Source organism: Sarcophilus harrisii, chromosome 1, assembly GCF_902635505.1.
Source record: "Sarcophilus harrisii chromosome 1, mSarHar1.11, whole genome shotgun sequence".
NCBI lineage: Eukaryota > Metazoa > Chordata > Mammalia > Dasyuromorphia > Dasyuridae > Sarcophilus > Sarcophilus harrisii.
Genome location: NC_045426.1, coordinates 214,861,116 through 214,888,032, shown reverse-complemented (window position 1 = coordinate 214,888,032; position 26,917 = coordinate 214,861,116). Strand labels below are relative to the sequence as shown.

The following is a 26,917-nucleotide window of genomic DNA, read 5'->3' as shown; positions in this document are numbered from 1 at the left end:
ATTGAGTCAGTATATTGATTCTATTGAGTTTTGGGAAAATAAGAGTTGCTATGGCTTGTGATCATAGAAGCCTGGTTTTAGGCAAGATGTCAAAAATTCACCTATCAGATAAGAGAGTGGGATAACTACTAAAGGAGTTTCTTGGTCCCACTAAGGCTTTATTGTTTCTTAAACAAGAATGATTGCACCCCTCTGATTTCAATTTTGTTTCTGACACAAGTAAAAACAGTCAATGTGACAGTTAGCCCATTAAAATTCCAGTTGTCCTAACTGCAGGTTTACAAGGTTACATACTACTTACTGGGCAGCTCTAAGTGTTTGACAGAAAGGACAGAAGATTAGGAACCCAGAGTATTTTCAAGGTGGATTTTCAAAGAGGAATGGAGCCAAAGAAAAGAATGAAATGGAGGGATCCCCAGCAAAGAAACAACAATCCACTTGGGATGTAATCTTCCACAACTGGAAACTTTCACAGATTTAGAACTATCACCCTCTGGTTAACTGTGATCATCTATCTATTCAGAGACAGGAGGAGAAACAGGATCCTTTGTTGGTCTGAAAGGATTGTCAGAAGAAGCATTAATAAGCACGCTCTTATTGACATTATGAAGCCCTGTAGTCCAAGTACCTTGGGAAAGAAAAGGAAGAGGGAGGAGGAGAAGGAGGAGGAAGAGGTGAAAGGAGAGACACACAGAGACAGTGACAGACAAGGGGAAGGGAAGGAGAGGGAGACAAAAAGACAGAAAGTGAGGAGAGGGAGAAAGGGAGGGAGGGCAGGAGAGAGGGAAGAAAAGAGGGGGAGAGAAAGACAGAGACAAAGGAGAGAGAGAAAACAGAGAGAGGGAGAAAGAGAGAAATTGAGGGAGGGGAGAGGGAAGGGAGGGGAGAAGAAGGGGGGAAGAGGAGGAGAAGAGAGGGGAGGGAAGAGGAGAGGAGGGGAAATAGAGAGGAAAAGGAGAGAGAGAGGGAGGGAGGGACAGAAAGAGAGAAGTAGAATATCAGTTGGCTACTGTGGGTGCTCTGGCTCAGAAAAGTGTTAAAATCTGTTATGCTCAGATGGCATTCTAATTTTCAGTTGTGTCTGACTTTGTGACCCCTTTTAGGGTTTTTTGGCAGTTACTGAAGCGGTTTGACATTTCCTTTTCCAGCTCATTTTACAGATGAGGAAATTGAGGCAAACAGGATTAAGTGACTTGTCCAGTGTCTAAAGTTAGATTTGAACTCATATATAAGAGATTAGAGATATAGCCATTCTAATACAAAATTTGTATTGGTTGTAGTTTTATCTTAAAGCCTCAACTCAGAAGTTTGTGGGTTTGAAAATGAGGCTATTATAATCAAAAGGCAACTTCCAAAATATATTATTTAAAATGTTACATAAATTTTATTTCCTCACAGCCTTCATAAATCAAAGATTCAAATCACTTTCTTACTCTTATGTGATCTCATTCTTGAATTAATATAGAAATTTACATCACCCCTTGGCCACTAATGGTTCAATATCAGAAACAGATACAATTTTATTAATAGAACTGACATTAAGGGGAAAAAAGCATCTACATTTGCTTTGCTGTTGTACTCTAAGGACCACTGGACCTTTTCATCTGACTTATAATTGAAACCTTCCATATGTGTTTTCTTCTATTAGGGGTGAACTCTTTAAAAGCAGTAACTGTCTTGCTTTTCTGTTTGTATCCCTAGTGTTTTATGCATAATAAACATTTAATGTGTTTTGCCCCCCCCAAAAAAAATTTCCTCTCAAATCCTCTTCCAAATTTCCCTGTTACTAAGGTACCATCACCTTTTCTTTATCCTGTGTTGCAATATTGGTGTTATTCTCAACTTCTCACTCATTGCAACACATCCAATCCATTGCTAGAAGTTGTCATTTATCTTCACAAAATCTCTTAAATATGACCCCTTCTCTTTATTCATATAGCTGCAATTCTAGTCCAGGCCTTTAGCACTTCTCTCCTGGACTATTGCAAGAGTCTACTGGTTGATGTCCCTGCCTCAAATCTCTTCCCACTCCAATCCATCCTCTACTCAGCTGCCAAGGTGACTTTTCTAATGTATAGGTCTGACCATGTTATTCTGTTTACCAATGAGTTTGAATAACTACCCTATTCCCCCAATTTGACTTTTAAAGCTCTTCATAACCCATCCCCTTTCTGTGTTTCCAGGCTTCTTACATTTTTCTACCTTCCATGCACTCTATAATTCAGCTACATAAGCCTACTTGCAGTTCTTAAAATAGGATGTTTCCATCTCTCATCTCTGTGTCTTTATGTGGGCTGTCCCCCGTATTTGGAATGCTCTGTGCCATTTTACTTCTGCTTCTCACTATCTTAGAGATGGAATCAAGAGTACATGGAGAGAGGCTGGTCTTGGCAAAAAGAAGGGCTACTTCATTGTCAAAGACTAGAGAAATGAAGTGGATAAAGTTCAGATTAAGATATGTATAGAAAAGGAAGCTCTTGTTTAAAGGCTTCAATTTTCCCAGTAAAGTAAGAGAGGCCATCAGCTAAGAGAGAATGAAGAAAAGTGTAAGAGGAGAAGAAACTTTCAGAAAAGCTTTCATGAGAAGTAATAAAAAGTATCAATTAAAGAGGCATAAAAGGATTGTCTTGCTGTAGTAAGGCCTCATTTAAAGTGTAACTTAAATTTTTAATACACTGAGTCATTACTTATAATAATGTACATGACTGAATATCAGAATATCAAAAGAAAAAATTGGGAAAAATATAAAATACTTGGAGGAATAAAAAAAAAGTATTCATTAAAGGCTTACCACATAAGATAGCAAGCAAGACAGGCAGAAAAAGGAATTTATATTCTGATGGGGGAAAATACCTCAAAAGAAAGCTGATATGGAGATGGTGTTGGAGTACTAGGTCATCATGGTTTGGAAATGGCTGAGAAGTATTGGAGATACCTGTTTGGGTCAAAATAAGTCTAAATCCAAATCTGGCATTTCAGGATTATGGTGGAAAGGACTTCTGGAGGATGCCCCCGGTGTATATAAAGTATGATGTAGAAATGATCTGGAAAATAACTTAAGTGAAGAAATACTCTTAGTTTTTTAAAGAGACAATTGAAAATAAAAGTGTACTTATTGACTGAGATCTGGGACCAAAGAGCTTTGTGAACTTGGTTGTGTCACTTGGTCTCTATTTGTAAAATTAAAACATTGGACCTTGAAGGTCCCTTCCATTTCAGTATGAACACTTGGCTCTATGTATTATATGTCCTATATGAGGCAGGACATACATAGAGCTCACTTACAGTTCTTGGGGTGCATTAGAGACTATTGTTGTACTCCCCAAATCATATAAAATTAGAACACAGACATTACTTCCTCTAGTGATTTATTAACAATCTTTTTTTTTTTTTTTTTTTTTAAAGGAGGACTGGTAGCGAGAGAGAGTAGGAAATTTTGGTCCACAAAGGAAAAATGGCAAACACACACAGGTAGCTAACTAACTAGTTAGTTGCAAAGCCAGGATTGCAACTGAGTTCCTCTAGAAGCACTTCCTGTCTTCCTTCCCCGTTTTTAATTGTTGTTCAGTTGATCAGTCTTATCCAACTCTACGTGATTCCATGGACATTGTCCAAAAGGTTTTCTTGGCAAAGATGTTGTAGTGGTTTGCCATACCCTTCTCCAGTGTACCCATATCCACATCCACATATGGGGAACTGAGGCAAATAGCTCATCAGCTAGAATCCTAGCATTGGATAAAGCACCAGGGCCTTTCCCAGTTTGGAGATCATCTAATAATCCAATGTCTTTGCTATATTTGTAAAGAAACTGTGTCCTAAAAAAAATCAGAAATTGAGTGGATGCCCATCAATTGGGGAATGACTGAATAAGTTATGGAATAGAATATTATTGCTCTATAAGAAATGATGAACAAGTTGATTTCATAAAAGCCTGGAAACTTACATGAACTAATGCTGAATAACATGAGCAGAACCAAGAGAACATTGTACACAGTAACAAGATTAAATGATGTTCAACTGATAGACTTGGCTTTTTTCAACAATGAGATGATTTAAGGCAATTCCCATAGACTTGTTTTGGAAAGTACCATCTGCAACCAGAGTTTCCAACTGTGGAAACTGAGTATAGATCAAAGCACAGTATTTTCACCTTTGTTGTTGTTTGCTTTTTTATTTCCTTGTGGTTTTTTCCCCTTTTGATTTGATTTTTCTTGCACAGCATGAAGAATCTGGAAATATATTTAGCCTATATCAGATTGCTTGCTGTCTTGGGGAGGAGGGAGAAAAGGGAGAGGGAGAAGAGAAGGGGAAGGGTGAAAAAAATTAGAACACAAGGTTTTGCAAAGATAAATGTTGAAAACGATCTTTGCATGCATTGAAAAAGTAAAATACTATTTAAAAAGAAAAAGAAACTATGGCCCAGAGAATCTGGTGACTGAGTAGAAATCTGGATCTGAAATCAAGAAGACCCAAGTTCAGGTCAGTTTTCAGATATTTCAAATGAGATAATACTAGTAAAATGCTATATAAATGTTAGCTATTTTTATAAGCTATTATTTCAAAAGTGACTTGCCGAGGGCCATACATTTACATGTTTCCCAAGTTCTAGAGTCAGTCTCTTTTCCCTACCAAAACTTACTGCCTCTCTTCTCTCGGGCAATGTCCTTCAAATCAGGTTAGCAGCTCTGTCGATTTGTGGTGCTGATTTCATCGGCTCGGGTATCCGTCCCCAGGGCGGGCTACTCAGAAACATCTTATCTGCAGTTTTATAATCTTCAAACATTTGGGAAAACTGGCATACATGCATACACATACGTACATATGTACGGCCACTATAGGTAGAAGAGAAATGCATTACACATTCAAATGCCTTTTAGCTCCCCTAAATTCGGGGTTAGGTCCAAGGAGTGACCTATTCCCCCTTTCCCCCCATACTCCTCCTCTCAGAGACAGGCAAGAGGGTGGAGGGAGGAGAGGGAGGAGGAGGCTGCTAGCTTTAGAGGGCGGGACAACGATCCTGTAGTAGTAGCAGCCCTGGCTCCGTGCAGTGGGTTTGCAGCTGAAATCTGTAGACCACCCCCCCCCCCCCCCCCCCCCCCCCCCCCCCCCCCCCCCCCCCCCCCCCCCCCCCCCCCCCCCCCTCTAGTTCCTCCCCTTTCCTCTCCCTCTACTACCTTCAGCGGAACAACGGGAGGTTGCCTTGGCCAAGTAAGGGCTTTTTAGGACCCGACGGCGGCAGCAGCTGCAGCGGCACCGGTAGCGGCACCAGCAGCCGCCGCAACTCCCTAAACGTCTCTCCCGCACACGCTCACTCTCGGCTGCGTCTCCGCCGCCTGGGAAAGCGATCCCCAGCCAGTAGCCACCCAGCCTGTCCGCCGGCTCCTCGGTAAGACGTTTCCCCCTTCTCTGCAGCCCTTTCTCCCCTGGGGTTCCCCCTAGAGCTCCTGGGTCGCTGGGGGTGCAAGGGTTCCCGGTTGCAGCGCGGGAGCCCCGGCCATATCTGGTCAAAATATTCAGCTGTCACCAACTGGGACTGAGCTGCTCCTCTCTATAAATAGCCGACAGTGCCTCCTCCTCCAGCTTCTGCCGCCTGGGGCTGACAGAAGGAAGGCGATGGAGACTGGGGAAGCCGGTCTGGGTGACGACCCCGCAGATGGAAGTAGACCGCTGCCTACACTTAGAGGGCGGTACGCGCCAGCCTCCAGCTTCCCCACCCGCCCGCTTGAAGTTCACCCACTCCCGCCTATTGCTCCCTCTTGTAGCCTTCCCCCTATCATAGCACCCTTCTTCCCCTCTCTCTCTTCACCACCTAGTCTCCATCTAGTATCCTCCTGAAATCCATGGACTCTCGTCTGCAGCCCCCCCCCCCCCCCCCCCCCCCCCCCCCCCCCCCCCCCCCTCCCCCCCCCCCCCCCCCCCCCCCCCCCCCCCCCACAATTCCCCCTCCTCCCCACAGCATCCTTCCTTCTCCCGAAGCCTACGGGATCCTTTCTCCAAGTTTCCCTATTTAGCCTATTCTGGGGTACCCCGCTTCCTGAAGTCCACGGACTTCCTCACGTAGCCTCTCCCCATCCTAAGCACCCCACTCTTTAAAGTCCATGGACTCCAGAAAACTCCGGTTAGAGTCTGGCGCCCGCACAGGTGTTGGTGATACCAGATGCGGGTTTAATCAGTCTTGTCTCGTAATCCCGAGCAGCCTCTATTCTCGAGTTGTGGAGGAGGTAGTTGAGGAAGGGAATTGGGTAAACACCTAATTTAAAGAGTCTATATCTGCGTCTATATCACGCAGTGATAAGGGTCTGAGCAAGGCGGCGGAGTTTGGGGAAGAGGGGGAAGGAAAAAAGAGGAAGGAAGTAGAGACCGAGGACCCAGTGTCATCTCAGTATGGATCAGACATCAAAAGTTTCAAAAATATAGAAGGATAAAGGAGTAGGGTAAAGGATAAAGTCTTCTAACGGTCCATGAAAAATTTAAGCGGCTAAACCCAGTCCGGAGTAGCCCCTCAGGGTCCCATGTTATCTGTCTTCCTCAAACCTCCTGTCATTCGTCCTTTTCGATTCTTTCCCAAAAAATCTAAGAGGGCTCCCAGAACTTGCTTCTCTTCCTTAGGAAAAACCAATGACAACTGTTTCCAGTTCTATTGCCTCTTTTTTGAGTCAGCTGAGTGGGGGTGAATAAAAAATAAGCACCTGCCTATTGTCTTCATAAATCTCATCCCACGCCCAAACTCTCTACTTAGCCTGGGACTTTCCATAATTTTTCTTTTAATACTGTGCTATTTAATCAAATTCATAGGATCATAGCTCCTGGAGCTAGAAAGGATATTTGGGGATATTCAAACTCCTTTTATTAGGGAAGAAACTGAGACCCGCGGAGATTGAATTGTCCGAGATTACTCTGTTAATAATCAGGGATCTTTTTTAGATCTCAGTGTTTAATTTGTGCAATAATAGATTATGGAACAGCTGCTGGTAGACCTTATTACTGGAAAAAGCATTTCCTTGACAGGAAGATGAACTTGTGATAGACAAGTAGAATATTTAAGTTTTATATATATAAGCAATAATTAATTACTATATATAACTCTTTAGAGATGAAAATTCAGATCAAGAGGAGAGGAATTTTGATTTTTGTTTATTAAAAGAAATATGAAAGATGAGGTTCATTGAAAAGGAGTTATTTTTTGATTCAAATGACTTGAAATTTTTCATATTTTTTATATTTCTGTCTGCACTTCCATTACAGTGTCAATTTCCTGTATACATTTGCACTTTGGGCCAGTTTAGTGTTTGCTTATTACAATGTAAAATCCAAAATACATATTTCTGCTACTTGTAGCATCCAAACCTACCATTAAATACCGGATTAAAATTCTGGAGAGATGAAGGTTGATGGAATATGATCTAGAATTATAGATATATATAGAAATGTTCTGAACCTCTTCCTATTACCAGAGTATTATTGACAATTATTAAAACATTCAGACAAGAAAAATAGTATAAAGTCAAATTAATTAGAAAGAGAAGTTTAATAAGGATGTGGCCTTCACAAAAAAAGGCTAACAATGGGATTGTTATATATAGAAATATATTCTATATATAAATATAGACATATATACAGAAATATATAGAAAGATGAATGTGAGTTGTTCATCAAATACAGGAATGCTACAAAGGGCCATTTGTTGAAAGTAATTTTAGGACAAATCTAAAGAAGCATTGTAATAAAACATACAGTGGGTATATCATGCAATATTTAGGATTTGTATGACTTTGTAGATGCAAGATCAATGAATATTTGGTGAATGGAATTGTACAATTTTAGGATTTGTAACTATTTTTCCAAAGTTAATGTCATGAAAGCCAACCTCATCCTCACAAAAAAAGAAAAAAGAAAAAAAACCCTTTTGTTCAAAGTATGGAAAACTGGAACAGTTGTAATAAAAACAAATAAAGTCAGGAATAGGAGAAAGATTGGGAATGAGAGAAGCAGAGAAGACAGTGTTTGTTTTTTAAACAATTTGAGTTTAAAGCAGTAGTTCATACATTGCCTATAGAAATGTCCACAGGCAATTGGAAATATGAGACTGGAGCTGGTGAGAAAGGGCTGTCCAGAGATGTAGATAAGGGAGTCATCTGCAGAGAGGTGATAGCTGAAGCCTGGAGAGTGAATGAAAGTTTTAAAGAAAGAAGCATAAAGAGGAGAGAGCACAAACAACTTAAACTCACAATCCCATTGTTAGCCTTTTTTTTGTGAAGGCCACATCTTTATTAAACTTCTTTTTCTAATTAATTTGACTTTATACTGTTTTTCTTGTCTGAATGTTTTAATAATTGTCAATAATACTCTGGTAATAGGAAGAGGCTCAGAACCCAATCCTATGCTCTAGTAGCATTCAACAGGACCTCTATGCTCTGTTGATTCAGGAAAATCATTCACAATTCACAAAATCATTTTATCCCCTTTTCAAACCCATTTTTCTCTTCCTTGTTTTCTGCCTTTTGTATTTTCCACTGCAATTTATCTAATTTCTCTTGCCTCTTCAAGATTATAATATTTATATGCATATAAGTCACTTCATAAATATTTGTTGAATTTTTTAATAAAGTACACTGGATATGGACCATTTCAGTACCTCATCCTTGGCCATTCAGCTGCATAAGATCTGGCAGAAATGTGGGAAGAATTGGGCTAAGCATCATATGGGCTCATATCTGCAACCCGTTCTGGCACTGGCCCACTGGGTCTGGTTCGAGGGATAAACTTGGGAGTGCCAATCCTGCTAATGCCATAATTCAAGAATCCCGACTTAGTTCTTTACCCTAAGTGTTCACCAGTAGATTTTGGTTAGTTCTTAGTAAAGGAATTTATTCAAATGGCATAGTGATAAAGGTCTACAAAGTCTTTACTCCTAAATCTGGGGAGGGGGGGTAGAGTGGGGAGGGGAGGATTAGAAGAATGAAGAGGGGAAGGAGAGAGATGGAAATAAACTTAAAGTATAGTGGTAGTGAAGTACATATTAAGGAAACAAAGGTGACCAAAACAGTTCCAGAACTACATAATCTTGGTACCTTTTCTTGTTCTGGAAAGTCTTCTTGAATTTTATCAGCACAGGCATTTCTGATTGACTAGTCTGTTCCTCAGCTCAGCTGGGCTACCTCCTCGCAGGACCTGATGTATCAGCTGGATGAATTAGCTTAGCTTGGTCAAACAGGTTGATGTATTGCTGCTGGGTCATCTAAGCTAAGCATCATAAGTAAAGATAGGGTCCCTCATTAAGGGATCAAAGAAAAGTTTCTGTCAATACAATACTAGGTTAAAGCTTGTTGCCATGATTGATAGAGCAACAGGACTTAGCCTAGTATTAACAGAAGCTTATCATACTCAGAACCCCAATTCTGAGGTTTATTAACTCCAGATAGACGGGAGAAGAGAACTCCTGTTTGACATACCTTCCTGTTTGAAAGATATCGTTCCTCAGTGAGGAATTCCCATTGTTATTTTTGATACTTATGATACCCTCTCCAGATTCCTGCTTAGATCTCTCGTAGATGTATGTATGTAGATGTATATAAATAAATGACTGAGGATGAAGATATTGAAATGGTCCATACCTAGTCTAAGTCATCCCACTAGCCTCTTCAGATGTAATTGAGATATTCAGACCTCAGCTTAGCCTTTCTAAGATTTGGAATGTTTTATTTGCTTATGAATGATTTTCCTTTACATTGTGATGTAGATTTTAAACCATCCCTTCTGACTTTGAGCTAAATCTCAATGAGAAAGAAGATTTTTATATATATACACATATATGTCGATATGTATTGAAGATAAGTATGTGGGTGGGTAGGTGGAGAGGAGTTCTCTCTGTTCAAAAGTCTGGTCTCTGGAATTTGAGTTAATGGGGATATAGAAGTAAGCATACTCATTTCTTTCAAATATACCAAAAATGTTATTAATAAACTAGAGGAGACCCTTACCTATGTTAATCCTTCTGTGGTTGAATAAGACTTCTTCCACAGGAAAATGATTTAAAGTGTTGACTTGTAGTTTGATCAAATTTTTTAAAAAATGATCAGTACTTTTCAGCTAGAAACAAATTGTTTCTGGAGACTGCTTGCAGAATAAAGGCACCAGAGAAAAAAGGAATATAGTCTTGAGAACTTCCTTACTAGATTGTAAAAGCCCAAGGGTTGACAACCTGTAGCAGATATGTACTACTAATCATTTTTACATATTAAATAAGGCTTAAAACATTACTTCCCAAGGATTTAAAAAAAGAACTTGAAAATATAAGATTTTAGAGAATTTAAAAAATGAGGGCATAATGGTGAATGACAAGTTGTGGGATTACAATGGACTAGCTATATAGATATGACAGTAAGAAAAGTAGAAGGCTGGTGGAAAGCCCTCTTCTACTACTTTCCAGCATTTTTTGACTCTCCTTGAGAAACCCAAGACTTAGAAGTATTCTCCTAGGGTGTGCCTAACTCATTGTTATTCTTACCATTTCCCTTGGACCATCTCAAGATGACATTCTAGAGCAACTATGTGGCAGCCATGGCTAGTGTGTTGGACTTAAAGTCAGGAAGACCTACGTTCAAGTCTGGCCTCAAATATTTACTATCTTTTTGATCCTGGACAAGTCACTTAACCTACTGTCTGCCTCAGTTTCCTGATGTGTAAAATGGGAACAACAATAGCATCTACATTACAGGGTTATAAGGATCAAATTAAACAGTAATTGTAAAGCTCTTTGCCTAGTACCTGGTACAGAGTAAGAACTTTGTATATAATAGCTATTAGCTGTGATTACTACTTTGTTTATAAAGAGATGAGGTGGCAGATTTGGGAATAGAAACCCATTCTGGCTCTACATTCAGTGCTTGTTTTTTTCTTGCTGTCTAAAATTGTCTTACATTGTTATTTGCCTGTCTTATCAATGTGTATACTTTCATCTATCCAGATTACAAACTGTTTGAGGATATCTTCTTACACATTTTTGTGACTTTCACAGGACTACGCACATTAGCTGAAGTCCATTAAGTACTTTTTATATTACTCATGCCATTAAATCCTTTATTTTCTGAAGGAAATAAAAAAGCTTTTCTTCTTAAAAAATTACCAAATAAAATAACAAATTATAAATCTTGAATTAGTCATTTTCTCATTGGCCTTTTCCACACATAGGATTATAGATTTAGATCTAGAAGAAACTTTTAAAATGTACTCTCATTTATTTATTTATTTACAAAGCATATGCATGGATAATTTTTCCAACATTGACCCTTGCAAGCCTTTTGTTCCAAATTTTCCCCTCCTCCCCATCGCCCCAAGCTGGCAGGTAAATATGTAGAAATACATATTAAATCGTATACATTTTCATACAGTTATCTTGCTAAACAAGAAGAAAGGAAAAAAAACTGAGAAAGAAAATAAAATGCAAGCAAATAACAAGAGAGTGAGAATGCTATGTTGTATTCCACACTCTGTTCTCATGGTTCTCTCTCTGGGTATAGATGGCTCTCTTCATCACTGAATAAGTGGAACTGGTTTGAGTCCTCTCATTGTTGAAGAGAGCCACATCCATCAGAATTGATAGTTGTATAGTCTTGTTGTTGCTGTGTATAATGATCTCCTGGTACTGCTCATTTTACTTAGCATTAGTTAATGTAGGTCTCTCCAGGTCTCTCTGAAATTATCCTGCTGGTCATTTGTTATAGAACAATAGTATTTCATAGCATTAATATAGCATAATTTATTAAGCCATTCTCCTATTGATGGACATCCACTAGTTTCCAGTTTCTTGTCACTACAAAAAGGACTGCCACAAATATTTTTGCACATTTGGGTCTCTTTCCCTCCTTTAAGATCTCTGTTGGAATAAAGGCTATGCACAGTTTGATAACTTTTTGAGCATCAACTACTCTCATTTTGTAGATAAATTGAGAAAGAAATAAAATAACATCTTTAGAAGTAGGATCTAAACTCAGTTTCTAGAGGTAGCTAGCTAGCAAGGTAAATAGAAGACTGGACCTGGAGTTAGGAAGATCTGAGTTCAATTATTTTCTAATTATGTGACCCTGGGCAAGTCATTAAACCCCTGTCTGCCTCAGTTTCCTTGATTGTAAAATGAGGAGAATAATAGCTCCTACCATCCAGAGTTTTGTGAAGATGAAATCTGGTAATATTTGTAAGATACTTAACACAATACCTGGAACATAGTAGACATTTAATAAATGCTTGGTTCTTTCCTTCTTTCCTTTGCTCTAAGCCCTAAACTTTTTCCATGACACCAGCACCAAGAAACTTAGAGTTCTAGGTAAGGAAGTGAACACGAACAGTCAAGAGTAAGCAAGACGTTTCTCCAATTATCTCCTTGATCCCAATTTTTTCATATAATCCCTATTTTGTATTTCCCCCTTGAGTTCACTCAGTCATATCATTGTGACTGTAGTTTCTGTTTTTGTATTGATTATATCATCTCTCTAGGTCATAGGACCATGATTCTCAACCTTTGGGGAGATAAAAATATGTCATGATGGGCTCATCATGAGAGGACTGGCCATAAGATCAATTATTTTAGCAACAGTAACTAAAAACTTCATAGATGGATTGTGATTGGCAGTAGTAGAGAAAATATTCACACCAATTAAATCATAGATCTTTCAAAGAAGACACATAACCATGATGTGGTTATAACTACAATGAGCTCTTGTAGGTTCAAAATCTGTCATCCTACAATGACTGATTGACTGATGTACATTTTTTTACCTTATTTAAATATGCTATATTATATGACATTTTCTTTCCCCAAGTAAAACAAATTAATGTTTTCATTGGGAGGAGGGGGAATCTTTTGTGACACTTCTTGCAATAATTGAAAATGCCCTAGGGAATCTACAAAATAAGGGTAGGAGCATAAGAGTGTGGTTGCCACATTACAACAATGAGAATGTTCATTCTCCCCCTGGCCTTTAACCTACTCTCTTCAGTTTATGTGACCAATTATTAAACCAGTTCCTACTCTGATACTTACTAAATTATGTGATCTTGAATTTATTGAGTACTGGGAAGATTATTATATGTGGCCATGGGATAGAATCACTGCTGGAAAGGGAGAAAGAGATATAGTAAGTAGATGCTGTTAAGAAAAGTGAAATTGATACAGCAAGGCAAGAACCCAAGCCTAAAAATTTGAGAGGTATCCTGGGGAAGAGAATATTAAATGAAACCTGAGAGTTTCTTAGCTATATTATAAATTCATTCAAAGTAGGGATAATATTCCCAATAATTTCTTACACATCATAGTCAACTATTTGGTATGGGTATCTGTGTATACATACCCATATATGCACATATGTAGGCACATATACACATGTATAGATGCACATACATATATAGATATTGGATAAAAATTTATTGAATGAATCAAGATTGGAGGAATTCTGTAATTTCTATGTTTAGTTTGAGGCAATAGAAGACTAAAGTAAGATTCCATATGACAGAAAGGTGGATATCCCAAGCAAATGGTATTCAAAATTGTGGTTGGACTAACAGGTTTTTTCAAGGATGTTTTTCTCTTTTGGTTCCTCTATCACTCCAGGTATTCTTCAGAATTGGCTTTGGTTTGAGAGAACAGCTTGAGGAAATTGTGTTCTTTTATTCCAATGACCCTAGATATTGAATTTGAAATTTTTTTCTGTAGTTTACCCTAACACTACAATATTTTATGGATTTGGCATTTAAGGGTATTTACTGCTAAAAGTAAATACATGTAAGTTATTATGCAAATTGATGCAAACCAGAAGTAACCATCCTACCTTCCTAGAGAATAACCTAGATAATTTACTGATGAAAATAAATGCAATTTCGTAGGCAGAATGTGGAAGGAGAAGAGTTAGGACAGGTGCCCAGTGACAGTGGGAGGGATGAGGGGAGGATGCCATTAAAAGAAGCTGAGTAATCAGAGTGATAGAAATAGAGCCAAGAGGGAACCATGTGTTTCTGGAGCCTAATCTGGGAAGGGATTTGAGGAGAAGGATTGATTGTCCCAATCTCTAATAAAGCAAGTGAGGAAGTAGATTTGAGGACTTTGCTTTGAGGAGTGGCAGGAGTGAATTTCAAAGTTAAGAGGTAGTTAAAAGAAGAACTGGTTGATATTACAGAACTCTGAACGGTATGGAAAATAAATACCTATAAACTGACTAATTAGACTATAAATAAGCTTTCGGAAATTCAGGATCAGATACTATGTTTTTCTCCACCCCACCCTTTACTGCTTTTCTCTATGATTTAAAAAATATTCCTCACAGGACATAATAATGCAGCGCATAAAATATGCTCAGAATAAATATTTGATAATCATTTAAACTTATTTTTTTCAATATTCTATAATTCTTAAATAACATAGTTCACATTTTTCTTTGCATTTATGGTTAAAAAAGAATTTTTACATACCATTGAACACCGCACAATTGATGAAGCAGGTAATGCAAGTATTATCCCCATTTTGTTGATAAAGAAAATTAGGCTGAAAAAAATTAAGTAAATTTCCCAGGGTTATACAGTGGGAACTGAGAGTCAACTCAAATTTCTGATAAATCCATTGTTCTCCATATCACATCTTATTGCCTCTCAGTTGTTAGCACAGAGTACCCCAAAAAACTTAATGTGACCTAAGCTCTAATAGCTAATTACCTAACTGTTGAATTAATGAGTGATAATGATCAATTAAATAAATGATTATTAATCAACAATCAGTCAAAAGCTAATTGAAGCTTAGAATTGTACTAAGAGTATCTTTTAGGAGTATCTTTTAATAACTAATTAAAATTTAGGACTTCACTAAAACTTTTGAGACATTGTCCATTCCTTTTGATGATTCAGTATCCTTATGTTGATGATAACATAAGCTAAGTATAGAAAAAGTTGGTGAAATTTTTGCGTGTGTTGACATACTTTTTCTGATCTAATTGTACAGTTATTTTATTTCTTGCTTTATTCTGATAAAAATCTGAATTCTGGATACATAAAAAACTTGGCTTTTGAGGTTTACTACGAAGTCTTTTCTTCTGGGACGCAAGTTCTATTTTGTACTCAGATTTAAAAAATGCTAAGGGAGACAACCTCTCCATTTTCTTTCTTTCTTTCTTTCTTTTTTTTTTTTTTTTTTTTTACTTTTTGTTTGTTTAGCTGGTCAATCAAAAAAAACCCTACAGTTTGGGATGAGTTTTTTTTTGTTTCGTTTTTTTTTTTTTTTAGTTTTTCCTTTTTTGTTGTTGTTTTTTTGTTTGTTTACCATTAATATTAGTAACTTTTCCAAAAATTCTTCTGTGGATTTTTAGTTGTTTTTCCTTCTGTATTTATTTTTTGATTGGGAAGAAGTTTTAGTATCTGTGCAAATCACTGACTAAATATACCCCTTCATTTTCTCAATCTAGAAGTGGCTATTCATTTCTTTTATAAATATATAAACATTACCTGTTAATATCGATTTGATCCATCTGAGAGCAGCTTTGCTTTTTGTATATAATCATAAAGATTCTAACCTCTTACTGCTTGGGTAGCCAAGAAGAAATGGATCAAAATCAAGAACATTTGCTTTTTAGATGACTCTTGTAAAGCTGGTGACATTTTAAGCAGCCATTGATTATTGAGTTGCCTCCTTTCCTTGGTGGAAAGATAAATTCTCTGCCCCTCCCTTTCTCTCTAAAAATACTTCCCTTTATCTGAAGCTTACACTTTTTCCTAGGGTGTGCCAACTTTGCCAAAATTGATTCAGATGTTCAGTAAAAAATGCTGATTATTTGAATCAACTTGAATATTGTATTACATAATAACATGTAATGGGGTTGGACTGACATCTTCTTTGTCCCTTTTGTTGTATCTTCTCTCAGATCATTCCTTCTAACTGTAAGTGTCCCTCAGGGTTCTAAGCTAGACCATCTTCTCTTCTCCCTGTATACTATTTCAGTTGGTGATCTCATCAGCTTTCATGGATTATTACCATCTCTATACTGATGATTTTCAAATCTACCTTTTTTTCTCCAGTCTCTCTATGGATATCTAATCTTGCAGCTCCAGTTTCTTAAATTTCACTATTGAATTAACGAGTTTCTTAAATTTCACTCTCTAATATACATTCTTCCATTCTGTGACACTGGCCTCCTGGCTATTCTACAAGCAAGACATCCAATCTCAACTCTTGGCATTCTTTCTGGCTGTCCCCCATGCTTCAAATGCTCTCCCTCTTCCACTCCAATTACTGACTTCTCTGGCTTCCTTTAATTCCCAATTAACATCTACTTTCTACTGGAAGCCTTCCTCAATCCCTCTTAATTCCAGTGTTTTCCTTTTTTTATTTTAATTAATCCCTAGTTCTGATTTGAGCTGTATGTATATGGATTGCTTTGTATAGATTTGTTAGTATAATGTCTCCATTGTTACATTATAAGCTCCTTGAGGGTAAAGGTTGTCTTTTGCCTCTTTTTGTATCCCCAATGCTCAACATAGTGCCTGACATATAGTAAGTACTTAATAAATGTTTATTGAATTCAGTTGAAATTGCTAGGCAGTACAATAATTATTATTTCTATATTTAAATGAGGAAACCATTTTTAGGGTAAAAAATGATTTGCTCATACTTCATCTTCCAGTTCTATCTTTTTTTAATTAAAATTTTTATTTTCAAAACATATACATAATTTTCAACATTTACCTTTGTAAAACCTTATGTTAAATGTTTTACTTCCCTTCCCTTCACCCCTTCTCCTAGACGGCAAGTAATCTAATACATGTTAAACATGTACAATTCTTCTATAGATATTTCCACAATTATGATGACACACAAGAAAAATCAGATCAAAAAGGAAAGAAATGAGAAAGAAAACAAAATGTAAGCAAACAACAATAAAAAAAAAAAAAGGTGAAAATACCATGTTGTGAGCCACACTCAGTCCCCACAGTCCTCTCTCTGGGTGTAAATGGCTCTCTCCATCACAAAACCATTGGAACTGACCTGAAGCATCTTGCTCCAACTCTGTCTTTTCAACTGGCCAGTCCTGATGCTTGGAATGTTGACCCTCTTTTCCTTTCCTCCTGTCTTCTATCACATCAGGCCTTACCTCAAATCCCAATTTCTGCAGAACATGATTCCTTTTGTGTCCCCTATGTCTTCCCTTCTATTCTGAATATATTTTACATATATGTAATTATTTGCTCATCGTCTCTCTTATCTGAATGTAAGTTTCTCAAGAGCAGAGACCATATATTTTTCCTTTCTTTGAAATCCTAGAGCTTCATCAAGTGAGAAATGTATAGTTTATATCTGGGTGTGGTTATCTTGTATACATTGATGGAGCATGGATGCATTAGTTTAACTGTTTGATTAATTCTCCTAAACACACATGTGTGGGACGGTGACCCTTACCCAAATTAAAAAATCAGAGACTCTCAAGGTAAAAAGCAAAAATAAATAAATAAAAAAAAAAAAAAGGATTTATTACAATCTCATGAGAAAGGCAACTCCCAAAAGACAAGGTGTAAATAGAGGAATGCAAAGCCCAAACTGTAAAACACAAGATTAAATAGACCCTGAATCAGAAGTCCCCATCCTGAAATTTTCTCCCATTATCTGGGGGAGTCCAGGCTTACATTATAAATGTGTATCCCAGAAACAAAAGAAAATGAATAAATAAAAAGCTCTTAATTTAAATTTCCCTAGAGAACTTCTATACAAGCAGGTATTCTTGGATGAGAGAATTCTATTACCTGAATTCCCAAAGTCATCATCATCTTTAAAAGAAATATGCTAATTTAGAGGTGGGAGGAAAATGGAGGGGAAATTCTCATCTAAGACAATCATATACCTGCAGCTTTTAGCCATAGCTTAACTTGTTATTGTAAAGTCTCAAGTCACAATCAGAGCATAGTTCAGGGTCACATTCTCATAAGAAGTCTTCACTAACTTTAACCCATTCACACACATTTACACCCCACAACCCCACACATAAACTTTTTCCATAGTTTCTCTTTTTTTCTTGTAAAAGGGTGAAAACCCTATACTAGTCTTTTTCATCAAGAGATTGTTAGTATTTTTTCTTAGGTAATGTGTTCTTGTGAATCAAAAGCCTGAGTGAGATGTGGGAGGGCTTCTGCTGTGCCTTCCTTCAGCCTTGCAGTTGGATTCAGCATAATAATCAATCTGAACATTTTTTTTTCTGCTTCTGAAACCATTTTTCCAGCCCTTCCAATACTGTTATATTGATGCTATCTGATTAGAGAAGGGACTTCAGAGACCAGCTAGTCCAACTCCTTATTTTACAGATAAGGAAAGTGAGGTTCAAAGTAAGTGATTTTCTAAGTTCACTGAGGTGGTAAGTAAAAGAGACAGGAATTAAACCCAGTCTTTTGAGGACAGATGCCTGAAGCTCAAGGAGTGGGACAGTATGATGTAGCAGAAAGAAGGCTGAATTTGACAATAGGTAACTAGATACAAATCTTGGGATCCATATTTATTAGCTCTGTGACCAGGGGCAAATCAGTTCAATTCTCTGAACCTCTGTTGTTCTTTTTTCTACGGGTAAAATGGGGGTAATAATCTTGTACTGCCTATTTCACAGAGTCACTATATAAAAACAGGGTATAGTAAAGTTTAAAATGCTATCTATGAATTCTATTAGAACTGTTCAGTATTGATAATTTGATTATACAGTAGAAACCCATTGGTAACAAAAGCTCCCTAAATGATCTGAACATTCTAAAGGTCAGATCACATCTCTTCAGTTAAAGTCATTTTGTGCATTGAAAATTTGGCAAAGCAGTTTCTTGAGGTAGGAAATCTGCTGTCTAGTACAAGATTTATAACAGCAACAATGATTCCTTACATTCCCATAGCACTTAATGGTTTTCTATTACATATCCATTTTCTTACTTAATCTTCATGTGAACCCAGCAAAACAGGTAGGACAGGTGTTGTCAGCCCCATTTAATTAATATATGAGTAGCTTTAGAGTTTTAGAGCTGGAACAGTACTTAAAGAACATCTGACCCAGTTCCCTCATTGTATGAATGAGTCTAGATGCCAGAAAAGGGAATTGATTTGTCCATACAGAGATAAAAAGTGAAATCGAACCTGGATCCTTTAATTCCAAATCCAGTGCCCTTTCCACTATCTCATCTAGTATCATAAAGTAGAGAAAGATTATATAATTTGCTCGTGGTTATAGAGCCTTTAAGTGGTAGGGCTAAGTACAAACTTAGCTCTTCAGATTCCACATTTGGGGATCATTCTACTGTACCATGCTGGTAGAGCTGGCCCACAAACTGGAACTGATCACTTGGAAAACTTCCTCCCTCCCTTTTATCCTTCTGCCTTCTGTTAGTCCCTTCCTCCTTTCCTCCCTTCTTCCCTTTTTCCTTTTCTCCCTCCCTGCCTTCCTTTCCTCTTCTTTCCTTCCTCCCTTCTCTTCCTTTTTTCCTTCCCTCCTTCTCTCTCTCTGTTCACATAGGGTATCATACCCTTACCTACATGCTCTTGAAAGCATTTTTTTCTCTTTTACTTCTGAACCCTCCCAAAATATTTGAGGTTTACTGGATAAATTTCTTTCTTTAAAGATTATACCTTAAACCAAAACCACTCCAATTCTTGGCCACCTATAGTTTTGTCACTGTTTGGATCCTAATTGGTTCAGATTGAATGCAAAGGGCCTTCCCTTTCCAGATTTATTTATTTAGGTTTTTGTTGTTTGATTTGATTAGGTGAAAGACCAGATTTTTTTTTTTTTTTTGCCTCAATTCTTACCTAGCCTTAATCAACTGAATGGTTCCAACCTCAATCAAACTGAGACCTGTTGAAGACCTTAGCTTAAAAAAGGCAGAGATCTCCCATTGACTCCAGGACCATCTCTAGTCATCTTGATCTGTATCTTGCCATTTGTCCTAGATAGCTCTGGAGGGGAAAGTGAAGAGGTTGATCTTGCACAGCCTTTCCTCACTTAAATCCAATTCACTTGTACATGGTTCTCTTCAAGAATGAAGGACAAACAACAGCTGTCTCTCAACATTGGCAACAATTTCATGACATGTATACAAATGTATGTATATATGTGTGTGTGTGTGTGTGTATGTATGTATGTATGTATGTATAGCAAAAGCCTAATGACACATATATAAATGAATAAGAAAAAAAAAGTAAAGGAAATAAAGGTTTCTAAAGTGTGGGGTTGAGAAGTAATGACAAGAGGAGCCCTGAAACTCTCTCTCTCTCTCTGACTTCTGGGTGAGCCCTGAGATGAAGCACTTGAGAAGTTCCTTGAAGGAGAGATTTTCCTTGAACCCTGCCTCGGTAAAAGACCCTGCCTGAGGAAAACAGGATAAATAGCTTCATTCTGTTATCTTGAGAGAGGAGCACTACCTGCATTGATAACTCTCACTACTGATTAAGCTTCCCATTGAATTAAAGATCAACTTGGAGACACTCATTCAATTCTAAGATTCTCTATTCTAATTCCAGCTCAGTCTGTACCTAGCCCCCATCAAGAGTAACTTGCAGCTTATAGCCAAGGCCTCAATTATACAATGAGCCAACTTGGAGCTCAGTCCTTGCAGAGGACCTAATATGCTATCCCTGGCATAGCAGCAACACTCTGCCAGATGAAATGATATTCTCTTTCAGCGTTACCTTCTCTTTATCTTGCTCACCTATTTCCCTAACAAGACTTTATACCTCTCTGTCAGAATTTCTCTGCTAGAAACTTTATATTTCTCCATCAGGAGCTTGCCACTAAGAATTCAGTCTTTCATGCATAGCAAAGGCTGACTTCCCAGTGTCAATAATAAACTTCTTTTACCAGTCTAACTTTCTGGGTTCATAAATTCCATTACAAAGGACCTCTGCAGCACAGAAGGGGGTTCCCACAACTCCCTACCCTGGACCAAATCCTAGGGGAATCTAGGGGAGCCAAACCTCTTCATTTAGTTCCCTGAACCCCAAACCTGCCACTAACCTCATCATTTAACTCCCTGACCACCAGGAACCCTAACCCCACCATCATTTTGATTCCCTAACCAAGAACCCCAAAATCTAGACCTCATCAGTAAGAAGGCAGTTTGTGGGTAGGAGAGACAGTCAGTGCAATAATATGGCATAAGAATGTGAAATTTTACACGTGAGAACCATCAAGAAGACCACTTTGACTAGACAGACTTCAGTGTGGGCAAAGGAGAATAAATACAATGGGGTGAGAAGATAGATTAGGACCAGGCTTTAAAGGACTTTAGAAATCAGATTTTATATTTAACTTCAAAGGCTTGGAATTTATTAAATAGAAGAGGAACATAGACCTACATTGTAGGAAAAATCATGTTAGTAACTGTAGAAAGGAGTTCTTTTTTACTTCAAGTTAGGAAAACTAACAAGGAGGCTGTTGAAATAGTCCATTCACAATGCAAATGAAGGCATGTATAGAGTGATAAGGTGGTGGCCATGTTGATATAGAGAAGGGAATGTATGGGAAAGATATTGTAGAGGAAGAATTTATGATTTGACCACAATGTTTAGATATGAAATAAAGTTTAATTCAATAAAAAAAAAAAAAAAAGCCTAGTGACAGACTGCCTCTATTGTCTGAGAACTGACTTAGCTAAGCACAGAGCAGGTTATCATTAAGAAGTTGAGTACCCCATCTCATTTAATTCTCACCACAGTACTGTAAAGCAGGTACTATTATCGTTCCCATTTTATAGATAAGGAAACGGAGGCAATTGCATCATATCTGAAAACTTAACATGACAGCAGACTAAAAGTGTTTTGAAGGGCTGTCATATGGAATAATGAACAAACTTATATTACTTGGCCCCAGAAAGGAGAATAGGAAAAATGAGTAGAAGTTGCAAAGGACTGCAGATTTAAATGAAATTGCTGGAAAACTTCCCAACAGCAAGAATTAACCATAAATGATACAGACTGCCTTGAAAAGTGGTTGGTTTCCTTTCACAGTCATACATATCTGTATCATTATACACTGAACTCATCCTTGATGGGATATGGTTTTCATTATAAATGTCAGTTGCTATGCTATTTTGGTCTTTAGGGGATCTTAAGGTACTCAGGTCAGCTTCTATGTTAACACAGCTGTTCTTCTCTGTGATTTGTCTGCCTTTGTAACCCAGGAATGCTGCCCTAAGGAGACTCTGGCTTCTGTGATAAGTAGGGAAAGTAAGAGTCGTACTGGTTACTTTGTGGTGAGAGTGTTATTTTCTGTTTCTTTGTACCTTTTTCTTTTTTGCTTTGGTTTGTTTTGTTTATTTGGTGGGAGTGGCTAGAAAACTACCTGTTACTGTTTCTCTGTTCCTGCTTCATCTGTATCTCATTCTCTTTCCTCATCTTCTTTTCACTTCTCATTTTTCTTTCTTATCACTCAGTCTCCTTTTCTCCTCTTCTCAGCTTTCACTCCCAGAAACTTGGCTTTTGTAACCATAGGCAGCCAATGAGAGTATGTTTTCCTTCTGCTTGGCAAAATGACCAATCACATCACATGTAGTATGATATTTCATTCTACTGATATTGTGTCCATTCATTGCTTTGTAAATAGCAGTGAGAAACTCTGATTACCTATTTTCATCACATTCATTAGGTTTTTTCTTTCCTGTCACTCTTTTGCTTCTTTCTTCCTTTCCCTTTCTCCCTTTTGTCTCTACTTTCTCCCCCCCCTTTCCCCTTTCACGCTTTTTCTTTTTTTATTTCCCCCCTGAATTTGGTACTATATTGGGTGTTTACATCAGCTAAAAGGCTTACAAGATTATGTATATACACACACACACATACACACATGTACATACACACTCACATGGGATTTGGTGAATAAAGTCAATTTTTCAAATACATTATTTGTCAAAATGTACACACAACTAAGGAACAATCCAGTTTGGTGAAAAGCACACTGGCTTTTGAGCCAAGAGACCCTCACTCATCTCCTGTCTGTCACTAACTAGCTAGGTGACCTTGAGGATCTATTCATTTGGGAACCTTGGTTTCCATATGCATAAAATGAAGGGGTTGAATTACATGACTTCAAAGATCCCTTTAAATACCATCTTTCTTTGAATCTATAATACCCTCATTACTGTGTCTTAATATGTAGTAGTGATCATTTCAGCAATACCAAGTTGAAAGCTCAGAGGCTTTTTGAACTCAAAACCATTCAGTTTAATAGGATTTGCTAGCCCTTCTATTCTACTTAGCAGCATAGGCTTTCACTTTGTTGTTGGTATTTTTAAAGTAAAATAATCTGAAGAGATTCTTAAATTTATACTACTTATTACTCTTATAATCCCATCTTCCTTAGGTTCTGAATCATTTTAAATTCAGTGATTTAAAAAATCATTTTAAATTCAGCTCAAAGAGAGGTACTTTGATTAGTGTGAAATTAAGAAAGCAAGTTTCTGATCAATGACATGGACCAGAACTGATTCAGTGACCAACTCAACACAGTTATTGTAATCTTCTAAACAGGAGAACAGCTCTGTGTTATGAAATTTGGAGGAAGAGAAGGGCAGTTACAGTTCAAATACTGATGTAACTTTTTATTTCAAGGAAAAGGCAGGAAGATTGCCAGTACAGTAAATTCTTATTTATCTAGAACAGTTTCAAATGAATGGAAAGTTCTAGATAATTGCATATTTCTACTTTTGAGCTTCCTCATATACCACTTAATGGTAACCAATTTCAAAAAATTAGAATGTTTAAAAATGCACTCTGTTCAAATTAAACAGAACATAATTTAATCTTCCATGATTCACATAGCTAGTCATGATCTGGTGCTTCAGAGCCATTATAATGAACATCGGTTATTATTATTCACTAGTGTTGCAAAGCCAAGTTATAACTTAATTGTTTTGGAGTTGTTAGAAATTGTTATGCCAGTAGAATGCAGTTGAGATTTTTTGTAATTTTAAGTTTTGTGGAAGAAAGCAGATTTGGATTGTAATAGTTACTAAAAGGATAGTAGAAATTGAGGGTAAAAGCATACAAAAAGTATGTTGATATAGATACTGGCTCATTAGAAACAGGGCCTATACATCATATTCTATGCCCTGTACAAATATGAGCCATAGAACTGTTTAAAGCTTCATCTTCTTTTTTTTTTTTTCTTGGAGTCTATCCTGTACAGACTTTTAAAATGTTTTTTCTTTTTCCATATTCTCTACAACATATGTAATTTCATGATTTCTTTGATGTGATTTCTTGATTCCCTTTTACCATGATATATTATAGTCTACTGATTAATACTTTCTCATTCTGTATAAGTCTTCTCTGTGTTCTAGTTCAGTGTTAAGGATCTAACCAATGTCCTGATAATCTTCCCTGAGATAATATAAGTATTATTCATTTCTTCTAGCAGTATATTGCCCCATTGCTTGTTAGACAATATTTTCACATTTAGAATATGAGTAATTAATCATTATAAATGGTCTAAAACTGTGATTCTAAGTACCCTTTGCTGCTTTTCTCATCGCCACTATAGAAAACAAAAGTAACCATAGATATGTGTGTGTGTATGTGTGTGTCTATATCTATCTATTTATATCAATATTTATAAATATAAATTTTATTTATTTCTTACTTGGCATTAATCACTTATTGGGCATTTCCTCAGTCAGATGGAGACCCCCTTAAAGACCTTAGCTTAAAAAGTCAAGATTTCCTACTGCATCTAAGGCCATCTCCAGTCATCCTGATGTATATCTGGCCAATGGACCCAGATGGTTCTAAAGAAGAAAATGAGGGTGATCATTTTGCACAGTCCTTCCTCACTTAAATCCAATTCATGATGCCATGGTCCTCTTCAAGAAAAAAAAGACAAACAACAACAACAACAACAAATCCAAATTATGGTATTAATTGAAATTAATGCTTTGGATTTGCATCGCTTAGTGAGTACAAGGTGAACTGTTGGTTTTAATACCTGATCCATAGAAAAATTCCTCGGTGCCTCAGGTACCACCTAAGACTATAATTAGAAAGCAGCTGGTGATCTGCATTGGTAGAAACAGGTTCTCACTGAGAGTTTCCTACCCAAATGAAATTATAAGTCTGACTTCCTGATCCAACCCCCAAAAAGTTTTTGTTCTAATGAACTAACATGTGAGCATGTAGTTCAAACTACTTATCAATTTAGGCCATGCAAATGGACTCTGTAAAAGTTCAAATCAGGTAATATAATATTCTTGCTACTATTCTTCTATTTTCTTAAACATTTTTTCCCCTACTAGTGGTGATCTCATAGCATCATAATATTTAAAGCTAGAAAGGATCTTAGAAATCATTTAGTCCAAGAACAGAGACCCAGCAAGTTTTGACCAGAGGATAGGAAGCAATAGAGTTGAATTTAAATCCAGGTCATTCTACTCTAAAATCAGTGCTCCTTTCTCTGTACCACACCTTCATTGTCTCTCTTTTCATGATGAGAGAATTAGATAATTTGAAGTTAAAAAGTGATACCTTTGTAAGTAACTTTTCTGATTCTGCTACTTCCTTTTTTCTCAAACCCATATAATAGTATTTTCCCCTCCTCCAAGAACATAGACACTATTAAACTTTTCCTTCCAAAGTTCCCAATTATTCAATCCACCAAATTTTTTGTTTTTCAGTCCTCATCGTTCTTGACTTCTCTGTTGATTTTGATAGGATTGACCGGTTCTACTAGATGTACTCTTCTCTGCAGGCTTTAGAGATAGTACTTTCTTTGGTTCTTTCTTACTTTTTTCTGTACTTGTTCTCTGGCTTTGTGGATTTTTAATCCTTTACCTGAACCTTGGAATAATGTTAACTTAATGATGGGTTATAGAGGTTTAGAAGCATATGTAGAGTTCTAGGACTCTCCCTATATGGGCTACCATATTTTAAATTTCAACTCCTTATATGGCTTTCCTTCCTTCCTTTCTTCCTTCTCCCTACTTCTCTTTCTCCTTCCTTCTCTTCCTTCCTACCTCCCTCCCACTCTTGCTTCCTTTCTCCCTCCCTCCCTTCCTTCCTCCCTCCCTTCTTTTCTCCCTTCCTTTCTTTCCCCCCTCCTTCCTCTCTTTCTCCCCTCCTTCCTCCCTGTCTTCTTTCCCTCTTTCCTTTATTCCTCTCTTCATAATTTGTTTTTAAAGGAATTAACATTCAACCAATTCTCCCAAACTTACAACTTTGCAGTTATTTTTACTCTGCTCTGCACTTCTTAAACCTAATCAGTTACCAAGTCCTACTTAATTCCTTTTTGTATTGTTGTTTCAATTGTGACCCCATTTGGGGGTTTTCTTGGCAAAAAGTACTGGCATAGTTTGCTATTTCCTTCTCCATCTTGTTTTACAGATGAGAAAATTGAGGCATATAGGGTTGTGACTTGCCTAGGGTCATCCAGCTAGTAAGTGTATGAGGCCAGATTTGAACACTAAAAGATGAGTTTTCCTGAGGGTCTTCCTAACACCATGCCCAACAATCTATCCACTGAATTACCTTAAGTAATTTGCCTTGTTATCTAGCTAGTAAGAGACAGAGATAAGATTTGAATTTAGGGTCTCTGAGTGTAAATCCTCCTATTGGATTGAAAGCTCATGAGGATAAAGACTGTCTCATCTAAACTTTGTATCTCTTCAGTGCCTGAAATGGTAGACATATAACTAAATGTTGAATAATCCAGTGAATGAATGATTCATTTGTGTCCTATTGCTTCTTTTAATTCCTTTTGTGTTTCTGGTTCCCTTATTTGTACTTAAAGCCAAATATCATGGATCACATGAACTTCTGTATTTAAATGTATGAGTATTTTTATTACAGAGAAAATCCATAGATAACTTCTTTTTCTTGGTTTGTCCTTTGTTCTTGAAGAGGAGCATGACATTAAGGCAGTGATGTCATGACATGCATATG

General features: G+C 37.2%; 1 protein-coding gene across 2 annotated transcripts in view; it reads left to right on the top strand.

Moving 5' to 3' along the window:
- Window positions 1–5,123: 5,123 nt before the first annotated feature.
- Window positions 5,124–26,917, top strand: part of TMOD1 (tropomodulin 1) — a 119,223-nt gene continuing 97,429 nt past the window's right edge. For both annotated transcript variants that reach the window (XM_003761368.3, XM_023497346.2), the window contains exon 1: window positions 5,124–5,386. The gene's annotated coding sequence lies outside the window, so the exon portion shown is untranslated. The remainder of the gene's footprint in view (window positions 5,387–26,917) is intronic.